General features: G+C 36.4%; 1 protein-coding gene across 1 annotated transcript in view; it reads left to right on the top strand.

The window, feature by feature from the left end:
- Window positions 1-2426, top strand: part of LOC107633310 — an 8479-nt gene extending 6053 nt beyond the window's left edge. The window contains exon 4 of the mRNA XM_021119017.1: window positions 1825-2426. The gene's annotated coding sequence lies outside the window, so the exon portion shown is untranslated. The remainder of the gene's footprint in view (window positions 1-1824) is intronic.

Below are 14861 nucleotides of genomic sequence, written 5' to 3'. Positions count from 1 at the left end.
TAATAAGAGAACGTTTATTAGCAGCTCAGAGTAGGCAGAAGGCTTATGTTGATAACAGAAGGCGTAACTTAGAGTTTTCAGTAGGTGATCAAGTGTTTCTTAAGGTGTCGCCTATGAAGGGAGTGATGAGGTTTGGAAAAAGAGGGAAGCTTAGTCCTCGTTATATTGGTCCATTTGAGATTTTGGATAGAATAGGTGCAGTCGCTTATCGCTTGGCACTACCGTCTGAGTTGTCTATGATTCATCCAGTTTTTCACGAATCAATGTTGTGCAAATACCTTCCCGACCCATCTCATGTGCTTGCACCACAAGTCATAGAGCTAAAGGAGGATTTATCATTTGAAGAGGAACCAGTGGCTATAGTTGATCGCCAAGTAAAGAAACTACGTTCTAAAGAGATAACATCGGTGAAAATTGTTTGGAAGAATCATTCGGTAGAAGAAGCAACTTGGGAAGTGGAAGACGCTATGCGCGACAAATATCCGTATTTGTTTGAATCCGAAGGTAACTGTCACACTTATCACAGTCTATAAGTTTGAAATTCGGGGACCAAATTTCGTAAGGGGGAGAGAATGTAATAACCGAGAGAGTGTGAGAAAAAAAAAAGAGAGGGGAGAACACGTGGGGGGCACATGCCCCCACTTAAAATTTTATTTCTCTCTTCTCCTCTTCTTCGACACTCCCCCCTCCCCTTCAGTTCTTCTTTCTCTTTCATTTCCTCTCAAAAATCAAAATGTAAAACCCTCATTTCTCTTCTCTTACCAACTAGATTTCATCTCTTCTCCTTGTAACCAACCACCCAATATCATCAAACTCACCTTTATCATCTTGCTTTCTTTTCTTCTCTACTCTACCTCTATTAATCAAAATCTCATTTTCTCAAAATCCCAAATCATGGAATGTCAACTTAATGAGTGAAAGAAGCATTCAACTTTGAGTTCTAATTATTATTGAGGCTTCAAGGTAACTCTTTGACTCAATAATTAGCCATATCCCCAATTTTTGTCATCTCTATATTTATGGGTATATATAAATCCGAATTTAGGGTTATTAGGATTAGGAAATTTGGGGCTTTTGGTCAAGATGAGTTAGATTATGTTAATTGACAATGTTAGTAGCTCACAAACATCATTATTGTCATATTTTTAGAGTTGTAGAGTTATTGGACATCATTTGGTAGCTCGTCGGCGCACTTAGAGTTGCTTTCGGTTCTTTGAAATCAAGTTGTGAGTGGATATTATATCTATAATTGTTTTTAAATATATTATTATCAATATTTTTGTTGAATCATTAATTTTGGAGTTTGAAATTACTTTATTATTGTGATTTTTGAATTTCTGAAATAAATATTGATTGTGAAACTTACAATTTTATAAAAATACACACGAGACGATATTTATATATTCTGTAAAGTATAAATGTTTTCTTATTTGACCTTATGTAAATTTTAATTAAATTTTAGTATGCAATCCTATACATATTGATTTGCTATGGAATTTAGTAGTATGTTATAAGCACTAGAGATTTTTATAAGTGATTTGGTTTGGATTGGTTTGGGAGACTCTGACTAAAAAACCGTAGTTAACGGCAGTTATGACGTTAACCTAGATGCATCTGGCTCAGACCTCAGCTAGCAGGGGCGTTGCTAGCCTAACGTGTAGGCCATACGTTGGATCTGTTATACCGTACGGGCACACTAGAGGAAAGGGCTACCCTTAGAGGTGGAGCCGTCCTAAGTGTGTAATATTCGATTTGATTTGACTTCTGGAATGAGAACTCCCATTTCAGTTCATTCTGCTTAACTATTTATCTATTTATTTGCAGGTATCCACCCCCTTGTTCTCTCATTGCTGACGTATACCTCATCTTGGTTCGGGCCATGACACAAACGGTCATAACATAAATATCATTCATCAAATTTAAGTCTAAAAAGGACACTAATTTCTATATCTCAACAGACAATGCATGATAAGTTATATTTCATGTCTTACATTCTATATATATAGAATTATTATAAACAAAACACATGATAAATTCTATTTCATATATTACATTTTATATTCATAGAATTATTATAAGGATACACACGTGATAAGTTCTATTTCACGTCTAACATTCTATATTCATAGAATTATTATATGCCTCTTAAACACTTACTGACTTGAGCGTCGGAGTGTCTTTTGTAGGTATCCACCCCCTTGTTCTCTCATTGCTGACGTATACCTCATCTTGACGGAGAGCTTACACGTATTCACCGGCGGACGAGTTATACACCGGCCAATCTTAGCAAGAACAATTGGCGTTGTCTGTGGGGACGAGTAAAATAATTCCTACGCCCCTCAAGTTCATAAAACTTGAATTACATTCATATTTTTGAACTAATTTCAACAATCTTGTTTAAGATTTTATTTAATACTTTTTATAAAATTTTAATCTATCGTAATTTTTTATAAAGTATGCACTTTATACATTCGGATTACTTCACTTTTACATATCATAATATTTCACATATCATAATCGATCAATGAATCAATCTGAGAATAAACTCGGTTTTCAACCAATCCGAGAACAAACTCGGCTTTTAACCAATCCGAAAACAAATTCGACTTTCAATCAATTTAAGAAAAAAAAAACTCGGTTTTCAATCAACTCGAGTACAAACTCGCCTATCAATTTTGCTAACTTTTTCAAAGATGTCTACTTACACAAGTAAAATTATATATTTTATTCACACATATTTTTGCATTTATATTTTGTGTAACTAATGCTTACTGATTTATTAGTTATATTTAAACCTCAATATATGTTCTATACAATAATAACATATAACAAGTATGTCAATTAAATTTTTATTTTATTTTGTACTATATTTTTATTACTTAATGATTTCATTTATACAATTAAATGACAGTAATGATGAGTTCAAATCTTAAAATTAGATTCCATAAAAAATTAATTGTATATAACTATTATATTATTCACTTTATACTATTAAATTTTATGTTACTATTTAATGCAAAAAGTTAAGCAAAAAATAGTTACAAACATGCAAATTTGTTATTTTTGCACAAGGAATATACTTCATAGTTAAACAAAATTTATTATATCATTAAATGATTAATTATTTTATTGCTTTATTAACAAGTTAATACAGATTCTACGAAATAAATTTCAAATATTAACTAATAAAATTAAATAATTCACATTTGACATGTATGACATTCATATATGTTGTCTTCTTCTCTACAATTATCAACTTTCAAGGTATATTTTTCTACTTTAAACTCTTTTACTTTTACAATATATATTATTAATATATGTTGCGACTTTGTACATATTCATTTTCTCAATTTATCTTATTCGTGTCAGACCTTCACTATAAATTGTAAATATTCAATAACTAAATGTTTTGAGCAAGAAATTTCAATAAGCTATTGTGGGCCAGAAAAATTTTTAAGACAATTAACTATTATATCCTCGGATCATACAATCGATTCCGTCAATGGATATCTATTTCTGAACTTTTCAGTTCACATACAATCAAATGCTAAAATTATTCTTAAGCGGAAAAGTATCCCCCACACAACTATCTTGATTGAATGACTCTTATCACTCAATTATTTTTGGAATAAGTGCTGACATAATAACCCTACTAAGCTTGGGGGCTCACCATATCATTATTCACTTATCTTTTAACCGAGTTATAACTCATTTTATTTTCTAAGTTTAGCTTGGATCATATGATCAGCAGACAAACCTTGGGGGCTGTGATCCGTCAACTTATAACTCGGTCTTTATTGTGCATTATGAATTATAACTCGGCATTAACTATCATTCATTCTTTGTTTGTAACCGACACCTTCATTACCGACTTAATGACCATCATTTCCATCTTAATGACCAAACGGTCATAACATAAATATCATTAATCAAATTTATGCCTATAAAGGGCACCAATTTCTATATCTCAACAGACAATGCATGATAAGTTATATTTCATATCTTACATTCTATATTCATAGAATTATTATAAACAAAAAACATGATAAATTCTATTTCATATCTTACATTCTATATTCATAGAATTATTATAAGGGCACACACGTGATAAGCTCTATTTCACGTCTAACATTCTATATTCATAGAATTATTATATGCCTCTTAAACACTTACTGACTTGAGTGTCGGAGTGTCTTTTACAAGTACCCACCCCGTTGTTCTCTCATTGCCGATGTATACCTCATCTTGACGGAGAGCTTACAAGTATCCACCGGCGGACGAGTTATACACCGGCCAATCTCAGCAAGAACAGAATCGATGTCTTCAAAATACTAGCAGCAATACTTGGAGGGAACGAACTTTCTATTAATTGTTGATTCCATCTTCTCCCTTCTAAAAACAGGTCTTTTACCCAATATAGATTTGGGTTGTGGTTGTTTGGCAAATTAATTGTGAATGGATATAAAGATTGCAACCATGGGTAAGTAAAAAATACATACACTGTCCCCAGATCCTATCTTCCACCTCAGTCCCTTTTTTATTACTGTTCTTTCTTCTCAATAGACTCTGCCAACCCCAAAAAGTTTGGTTTTCTTTATCTGCATTCATCAAAGAAGAGTAGCGGAAGTACTTGCCTTTCAACTTTGCCAGGAGAGATTGAGGTCTGATAACTATGCGCCAACACTGTTTTCCCAGTAATGCCAAGATTTGTGCTCTCAACTCTTTAAATCCAAGCCCTCCTTCACTTTTCAGTCTTGTCATAGTTGCCCAGCTTATCCAAGCCATTTTTCTCTCATCCCCCCTTTGACCCAACCAGAATTGAGTGAGTATTCTGTGAACATCATTCAACAAAGTATTCGGGAGTTCAAAAAGGGAAAGCCAAGAGGGTATGCCTCGGGAATGATGAGTTTGCTCCTGTGATGGTAGAGGGTGCCAGTGATGCAATGGCACCCATGGCGTCTGATGCGGAATTCACTCCCCATATAAAATATTGAATCTGTTCTTTTGGCAAGCGCACCAAAAATATTGTCAAGTAATAACCCACTAGGAGTGGGTCGAATCCACAAAGATTGGTAGATTTGAGCAATTTTAATTAATGGGTGAATTAGTCAAGTTGAGCAATATAGATTGTGATTACAGAATTTTAAGTGAACAGAAATTTAAATGACTCAAAAGTAAAGAGAGGCAGTAAAGTGCAGAAAAGTAAATGGCAAGAATATAAAGTGCTGGAATGTAAATGACTGAATTATAAATGGGAATGGGGAATGACAGAATGTAAAGAAAGCTATAAAGAATATGGAAGATAAGAATAGGGGAAATTCATTGGGATTAGGAGATGTTACTCTCTTTGGATTAAATCCAGCTTATCTTATCTTCAATCATGCAACTCATTGACCTCTTGGCAATCATGATTGATTGAACCCCAATCCCTTGGTGATTCAATCTCTCAAATCTTGATAATCAGCCAATTCTTTTATCTAATTGCTCATGAAGAGAGATATGCTTAGTCCTTGATTATACCACACATCCTCATAAATCCAAATAGTGGGTGGATTATATGTCACTATATCCAATCCTAAAACCCAGATCTACTCAATTGTGAAAAGGAATTTCAAGCATGATTTCATGTTTCCTTTTCCAAGGTTCCCATGAAACCCATTTTGTGTTCAACCTCTTTCCCAAGATGATTGAACACTAGTATGAAGAACGAAATTTCTTCTAGCAAATCAAAGAGAAGATGAAGAGAAGAAGGAATTCACTATCATTAATCCATCAAGTACAACAGAGCTCTCTCTCCCAATGAGAGGGAGTTTAGCTACTCATAACTTAGAGAAAAGTACAAAAGATGGAAGAGATGATGTTAAGTGTAAAAGTAAAACTAAAACTTGCCAATCCAAAAGCTAACTTTCCAACCCCCTTTTCAGTACTTCTAGGGGTTATTTATACTACTCCTATTACTAGAATTAAGAAAATACAAAAGAAAAAAGAAAATTACAACTAGAGGGGAAAAAGAGAACTCATAAAATGTGACACTTTAAGCTTGGCGTGTAGCTGGCGTTTGAGTGGCGTGCCACGCCTAGCCACTAAGTTTGGCTTGGCACGCCATGCCCAGCTCCTCAAGTGGCACGCCCCTTGCATCAACCTCCCTGGCGTGCCACGCCTTCGAACCCAAGTGGCATGCCGAGGGTCTTCTCAATATTGGTTAGCCTGGCGTGCCACGCCTTCAAGCCCAAGTGGCACGCCCAGGATTTTTCTTCTTGCTCATCTCCTCTGGAAATTTGAACTGTCGTAGCATGCCTAGGGTCTGGCGTGCCACGCCCATCGTGTGCTTCATCTTCCTCTTTGGAAAACATCACTGGCGTGCCACGCCATAGTGCTGGTGTGCCACGCCCAAGTATTGTATGCATGGTTCCTTGTTCCAGTGACCGACGTGCCACGCTCAGCATTCAAGTGGCACGCCCAGTCTTCTTCTTCTTTGTTTGCTGAAGCTGGCGTGCCACGCCTCTGATATCAAGTGGCACGCCCAAGTCAAAGATTATAACTGGTGTGCCACGCCTTCGATACCAAGTGGCACGCCCAAGTGTTTGGACTTTCACCTCCTCCTTTGAAAACTTGTACTGGCGTGCCACGCCTTGGTGTTCAAGTGGCACGCCCATGTTGGTATGACTCCTTCAAGCCTGGCGTGCCACGCCTAGGTCCTCAAGTGGCATGCCCAGTGTGTGTCCCCTTCTGGATTAGTGAACTGGCGTGCCACGCCCACAAGTTCAAGTGCCACGCCCATGGTGTAAGATGGGTGGTGTACGAAATTGTAATTCACACTTTTCACAACTCCGCACAACTAACCAGTAAGTGCACTGGGTTGTCCAAGTAATAAACCTTACGTGAGTAAGGGTTGATCCCACGGAGATTGTCGGCTTGAAGCAAGCTATGGTCATCTTGTAAATCTCAGTCAGGCGGATTCAAATGGTTATGAGGTTTTGATAATTAAAAGATAAATAAAACATAAAATAAGATAAAGTTACTTGTGTAATTCATTGGTGGGAATTTCAAATAAGCATCTAGAGATGCTTTGTTACTTCTGAACATCTGCTTTCCTATTGCCTTCTTCCAACCGTACGTGCTCCCTTCCATGGCAAGCTGTAGGATCCTCTGAGTGAAAATGGTCCTCTACGGTTTCTGCACGGCTAATCAACTGTCAGATTTCTCGTCTCGGATGAAAAATACCAGGTACAGCTACTGCATGGCTAATCATCTGTTGATTCCCGCTAGCGTCGGAATAGGATCCATTGATTCTTTTGCACACTGTCACTGCGCCCAACATTCGCAGGTTTGAAGCTCGTCATAGTCATCCCTTCCCAGATCCTACTCGGAATACCACAGACAAGGTTTAGACTTTCCGGATCCCAGGAATGGCTGCCAATTGGTTCTAGCCTATACCACGAAGATACTAATCTCACAGACTCGGTCGGTGTATTAGATATCCAAGAGAATATACTCCAGCTGTTGTCCAATGAATACGTTGAACATTATGTAGACCGCTTTGTGGTTGTCAGGCACGCGGATCTTGGCTAAGCAAGTAACGAAGATTGGGTGATTGTCACGGGTCACCCCCTCATTCTGACTTAACTGAATTAAGTACGAGAGTATATCTTGGAGAAGAAGTAGGCGTGAATTGAAAAAAAATAATAGTACTTGCATTAATTCATGAAGAACAGCAGAGCTCCACACTTTAATCTATGGGGTGTAGAAACTCCACCGTAGAAAATACATAAGTGAAAGAGGTCTGGGAATGGCCGAATGGCCAGCCTCCAAAACGTAACATAAGATGATCTCTCAAGTTCTAAGGACTAAACATCCAGAGATGATAAAGTCTCTGAATACAATAGTAAAAAGTACTATTTATAGTAAACTAGTTACTAGGGTTTACAGAAAATGAGTAACTAAGTGCAGATAGTGCAGAAATCCACTTCTGGGGCCCACTTGGTGTGTGATTAGACTGAGCATTGAAGCTTTCACATGCATAGGCTGTTCCTGGAGTTAAACGCCAGCTTGGGTGTCAGTTTGGGCGTTTAACTCCAATTCTGGTGCTAGTTTGGGCGTTTTACGCAATGAAGTTTTAGGTTGGCTTTGGACGCCAGTTTGGGCCATCAAATCTCAGGCAAAGTATGGATTATTATATATTGCTAGAAAGCCCAGGATGTCTACTTTCCAACTCAATTGAGAGCGCGCCAATTAGGCTTCTGTAACTCCAGAAAATCCACGTCGAGTGCAGGAGGGTCAGAATCCAACAGCACCTGCAGTCCTTTTTCAGTCTCTGAATCAGATTTTTGCTCAGGTCCCTCAATTTCAGCCATAAAATATCTGAAATCACAGAAAAATACACAAACTCATAGTAAAATCCAGAAATATTATTTTTGAACAAAAACTAATAAAAATATAATAAAAAGTAACTAAAACATGCTAAAAACTATGTAAAAATAATGCCAAAAGGGTATAAATTATCCGCTCATCACAACACCAAACTTAAATTGTTGCTTGTCCCCAAGCAATTAAAAACAAAATAGAATAAAAAGAAGAGAAAATACAATAAATTCCAAACTTACCAATGAACTTAGTTCCAATTAGATGAGCGGGGCTAGTAGCTTTTTGCCTCTGAACAGTTTTGGCATCTCACTTTATCCTTTGAAGTTCAGAATGATTGGCATCCATAGGAACTTAGAATTCAGATAGTGTAATTGATTCTCTTAGTTCAGTATGTTGATTCTTGAACACAGCTACTTTATAAGTCTTGGCTGTGACCCTAAGCATTTTGTTTTCCAGTATTACCACCGGATATATAAATGCCACAGACACATAACTGGGTGAACCTTTTCAGATTGTGACTCAGCTTTGCTAGAGTCCCCAGTTAGAGGTGCCGAGAGCTCTTAAGCACACTCTTTTTACTTTGGACCACGACTTTAACCGCTCAGTCTCAAGCTTTTCACTTGACACCTTCACGCCACAAGCACATGGTTAGGGACAGCTTGATTTAGCCGCTTAGGCCAGGATTTTATTCCTTTGGGCCCTCCTATCCATTAATGCTCAAAGCCTTAGATCCTTTTTACCCTTGCCTTTTAGTTTAAAGGGATATTGGCTTTTTCTGCTTGCTTTTTCTTTTTCTTTCTTTTTTTTTCTTTATTTTTTTCGCCTTTTTTTTTTCGCAAGCCTTGCTTTTTCACTGCTTTTTCTTGCTTCAAGAATCAATTTTATGATTTTTCAGATTATCAATAACATTTTTCTTTTTTCATTATTCTTTCAAGAGCAAACAATTTTAACATTCATAAACAACAATATAAAAAATATGCACTGTTCAAGCATTCATTCAGAAAACAAAAAGTATTGCCACCACATCAAAATAATTAAACTAATTTCATGATAGAATTCGAAATCATGCATTTCTTGTTCTTTTGTAAATAAAAATATTTTTCATTTAAGAAAGGTGAAAGATTCATATGACATTCATAGCTTTAAGACACAGACACTAGACACTAATGATCATGTAATGAAGACAAAAACATAGACAAAACATAAAGTAGAGATTTCAAAAAACAGAAAAATAAGAACAAGGAAATTAAAGAACGGGTCCACCTTAGTGATGGCGGCTAGTTCTTCCTCTTGAAGATCTTATTGAGTGCTTGAGCTCCTCTATGTCTCTTCCTTGCCTTTGTTGCTCCTTCCTCATGGCCTTTTGGTCCTCTCTAATTTCATTGAGGATAATGGAGTGCTCTTGTTGAGGTCCATGAGTGGGCTCTCTTGTTTGCTCCATCCTCTTACTAGTGATGGGCTTTTGAGATGAATCTCTCCATCTCCCATGACTCGGAGTTGGAAGCAACTGCCTTCCCTTTCCTCTTCCTAGAGGTTTCTCCGGCCTTAGATGCCATTAATAGTTATGGAAAAATAAAAAGCAGAGCTTTTTCTACACCAAACTTAAAAGGTTTGCTCGTCCTTGAGCAAAAGAAGATAGAAAGGAGTAGAAGAAGAAGAAATAAAGGAGATGGAGAGTAGTAGTAGTTTCGGCCTCGGGGGGAAGAATTGTTTGTGATGTGTGAAATTGAAGGTAGTGAGAAGGGGTATTTATAGGGTAGGAGAGAGATGGAATTCGGTTATGAAGGGGTGGGTTTGGGAGGGAAATGGTTTAAATTTGAATGGTGAGGTAGGTGGAGGTTTATGATGGATGGATGTGAGTGGTGAAGAGAATATGAGGAAGAGGGTAGGATTTGATAGGTCAAGGGTATTTGGGGAAGAGTGTTATAGAAAGGTGTGAAGATGAGAGAAGAAGAGGTGGGGTAGGTAGGGATCCTGTGGCGTCCACAGATCCTGAGGTGTCAAGGAATTCTACTCCCTGCACCAATCTGGCATTCAAACGCCCTCTGTGTGCCAATTCTGGCGTTAAAGGCCAGCTCTGCTACCTTTCCTGGCGTTAAACGCCAGTCTGCTGCCCCTTTCTGGCGTTTAATGCCAGCCATACACCCTTTTCTGGCGTTAAACGCCAATCTGTCTGCGATTTTTGGTGTTTAGCGCCAGCTAGATGCCAGACACCCTTTTCTGGCGTTAAACGCCCAGAATGCTGCCCATTCTGGCGTTTAACGCCCAGAATGCTGCCAGGCTGGGCGTTAAACGCCCATTCTGCTATCCTTACTGGTGTTTAAACGCCAGTAAGTCTGTCCTCCAGGGTGTGCTATTTTTTATTTTTGCTTTAATTCTGCAGCTGTTTTTATGACTTCACATGATCATCAACCTAAAGAAAACATAAAAAGACAATGGAATATAAATAAATATAATTAAATAACATTGGGTTGCCTCCCAACAAGCGCTTCTTTAATGTCAATAGCTTGACAGGGAGCTCTTAGAGAGCTTTACAGAGACTCAGAGTTTGATGGCCTTCCAACACCAAACTTAGAAGTTGAGTGTGGGGGCTCTGTGAGAGAAACTTTTCATGCTTCCTCTCTATGGTTTCAGAAAAAGATCCTTGAGCCTTAAACACAAGGTAGTCCTCATTCAATTGAAGGACTAACTCTCCTCTGTCTACATCAATCACAGCTCTTGTTGTGGCTAGGAAGAGTCTTCCAAGGATAATGGATTCATCTTCATCCTTCCCAGTGTCTAGGATTATGAAATCAGCAGGGATGTATAGGCCTTCAACCTTCACTAAGACATCCTCTACAATTCCATAAGCCTGTTTCCTTGATTTGTCTGCCAATTCTAATGAGAATTTAGCAGCTTGTACCTCAAAGATCCCTAGTTTCTCTATTACAGAGAGTGGCATGAGGTTTATACCTTACCCCAGGTCACACAGAGCCTTCTTAAAGGTCATGGTGCCTATGGTACAAGGTATTAGGAACTTTCCGGGATCTGGTTTCTTCTGAGGTAATTTCTGTTGAACCAAGGCATTCAGTTCATTGATGAGCAATGGAGGTTCATCCTCCTAAGTCTCATTACCAAATAATTTGGCATTTAGCTTCATGATTGCTTCTAGATACTGAGCAACTTGCTCTTCAATAATATCTTCATCCCCTTCAGAGGAAGAGTACTCATCAGAGCTCATAAATGGCAACAGTAAGTTCAGTGGAATCTCTATGGTCTCTATATGAGCCTCAGATTCCTTTGGTTCCTCATTGGGAAACTCTTTAGTGGCCAGTGGACGTCCATTGAGGTCTTCCTCATTAGAAATCACTGCCTTTTGACTCTCTCCAGGTTCGACCGTGTGGGGTATATTGATAGCATTGCACTCTCTTTTTGGATTCTCTTCTGTATTGCTTGGGAGAGTATTAGGAGGAATTTCAGTAACTCTTTTACTCAGCTGACCCACTTGTGCCTCCAAATTTCTGATGGAGGACCTTGTTTCAGTCATGAAAGTGAGAGTGGTCTTAGATAGATCAGAGACTATGGTTGCTAAGTCAGAGAGGCTCTGCTTAGAATTCTCTGTCTATTGCTCAAAAGATGATGGAAAAGACTTGCTATTGCCAAACCTGTTTCTCCCACCATTATTATTATTAGAGCCTTGTTGAGGTTTCTGTTGGTCCTTCCATGAGAAACTAGGATGATTCCTCCATGAAGGATTATAAGTGTTTCCATAGGATTCTCCCATGTAATTCACCTCTTCCATTGCAGGATTCTCAGGGTCATAAGCTTCTCCTTCAGGGGAGGCTTCTTTAGTACTACCTGATGCAGCTTGCATTTCAGTCAGACTCTGAGAAATAATATTGACTTGCTGAGTCAATATTTTATTCTGAGCTAATATGGCATTCAGAGTATCAATCTCAAGAACTCCTTTCTTCTGAGTTGTCCCATTATTCATAGGATTTCTTTCAGAAGTATACATGAACTGGTTATTTGCAACCATTTCAATGAGTTCCTGGGCTTCTGCAGGCATTTTCTTCAGATGAAGAGATCTACTAGCAGAGTGATCCAATGACATCTTGGACAATTCAGACAGACCATCATAGAATATACATAAGATGCTCCATTCTGAAAGCATGTTAGAAGGACACCTTCTGATCAATTGCTTGTATCTTTCCCAAGCTTCATAGAGGGATTCACCTTCCTTCTGTCTGAAGGTTTAGACTTCCACTCTAAGCTTGCTCAACTTTTGAGGTGGAAAGAATTTGGCCAAGAAGGCATTGACCAAATTTTTCCAAGAGTTCAGGCTCTCTTCAGGTTGTGAGTCCAACCATATCCTAGCTCTGTCTCTTACAGCAAAGGGGAAAAGCATAAGTCTATAGACCTCAGGATTAACCCCATTGGTCTTAACAGTGTCACAGATCTGCAAGAATTCAGCTAAGAACTGATGAGGATCTTCCAATGGAAGTCCATGAAACTTGAAATTCTGCTGTATTAGAGAAACTAATTGAGGCTTAAGCTCAAAGTTGTTTGCTCCAATTACAGGAATTGAGATGCTTCTTCCATAGAAGTCAGAAGTTAGTGTAGTAAAGTCACCAAGTACCTTCCTTGCATCTCCACCATTGTTGTTATTTTTGGCTGCCATCTCTACTTCTTTTTTGAAAATTTCTGTAAGGTCCTCTCCAGAGTGTTGTGCTTTAGCTTCTCTTAGCTTCCTCTTCAGAGTCCTTTCAGGTTTAGGATCAGCTTCAACAAGAATGTTCTTATCCTTATTCCTGTTCATATGAAAAAGAAGAGAACAGAAAAGAAGAGGAATCCTCTATGTCACAGTATAGAGATTCCTTTATATGAGTAGAAGAATGGAAGAATAGTGTTAGTAAATAAATAAAATAACTAGAAAGAGATGAGAGAGAAGGATTATTCGAATATTAATTAAAATAAAATAAAAAATATTTTTGTTTTATTTTAATTATTAGTTAGAATTCGAAATTTAAGAAAAGAAATAAAGGCAAATTGAAAACTAAATAGATTAATTAATTAAAAAGATTTTTGAAAAAGTGGTTAGTGGTTTTCGAAAATTAGAGAGAGAAAAGTAGTTAGGTGGTTTTGAAAAAGATAAGAAATAGTAAGCTTTTTAAAATTAAACAAAAATTCAAGTAGTTAATTGAAAAAGATTTGAAAATAAATTTTGGAAAGATAAGAAGTTAGAAAAAGATTTTGAAATTAAATTTTGAAAAAATACATGATTGAAATTTATTTTGAAAAAGATTTGAAAAAGAAATTTAAAAAGATTTGATTTTGAAAATTAAAGTTCATGACTTGACTAACAAGAAACTAAAAGATATGATTCTAGAATTTAAAGATTGAATATTTCTTAACAGGAAAGTAACAAACTTGAAATTTTTGAATCAAAACATTAAATGTTAGCAATAATTTCGAACATTATGAAATAAAATTAAGAAAAAGATTTTTGAAAATTTTAATTTGAAGAATTTTCGAAAAACAGGAAAGAAAAATGAAAAAGATTTGATTTTTGAAAAATATTTGAAAAGATAGAGTTTTTAAATTGAAATTTTGGTTTGACTAACAAGACACAACTAAATTTTAAAATTTTTTGACTAAGTCAACCCAAAATTTCGAAATTTATGAGTGAAACAAGGGAAAGATATTATTTTTTATTTTTGAATTAATAAAGAGATATTATTTTGTTGTTTTTCTCTCTCTTCATTAAATAACAAAATTGAAACAAAACATAAAAATTTAAAATCAAAACAAATAATACATACAAGAACACTTTGAATGTCAAGATGAACACAAAGAACACTTTAAAGATCATGATGAACATTAAGAACATATTTTTGAAAATTTTTAGGAAAAGAAACACATGCAAGACACCAAACTTAGAAATTTTTAATGTTTAGACACTATGAATTCAAAAATGCTTATGAAAAACAACAAAAAGCACAAAACAAGAAAATCACAAGATTAAACAAAGAAAATCATCAAGAACAACTTGAAGATCAAAGAAGAGCACAATGCATATATTTTCGAAAATTCAAGAAAAATTAAAAACATGCAATTGACACCAAACTTAAAATTTGACACAAGACTCTAACAAGAAACACAAAATTTTTTAGTTTTATGATTTTATTAATTTTTTTTGTATTTTTCGAAAATTATTTTGGAAAAAGAACATAAAGAAATTCAAAATTTTTAATAAGAATTCCAGGATTCGTACAATGTTAGTCTAAAGTTTCGGTCCAAAAGAATTAGACATGGCCAAGTGGCCAGCCAAGCTTTAGCATATCAATTACAGACATGTCCTTTCTACAATGGAAAGTGGAAACCTTGGTCCAAAAGATTAGACATGGCTTAACAGCCAGCCAGGTTTCAACATATCTCATAAAACTCTAGAATTCATTCTTAAAAATTCTGAAGAACACAAATTTTTTTTCTGAAAACTTTTTTATTATTTATTTAAT

The sequence above is a fragment of the Arachis ipaensis genome, chromosome B03 (genome assembly GCF_000816755.2).
Source record: "Arachis ipaensis cultivar K30076 chromosome B03, Araip1.1, whole genome shotgun sequence".
Lineage (NCBI taxonomy): Eukaryota > Viridiplantae > Streptophyta > Magnoliopsida > Fabales > Fabaceae > Arachis > Arachis ipaensis.
This window is presented reverse-complemented; position numbering and strand designations above follow the sequence as displayed.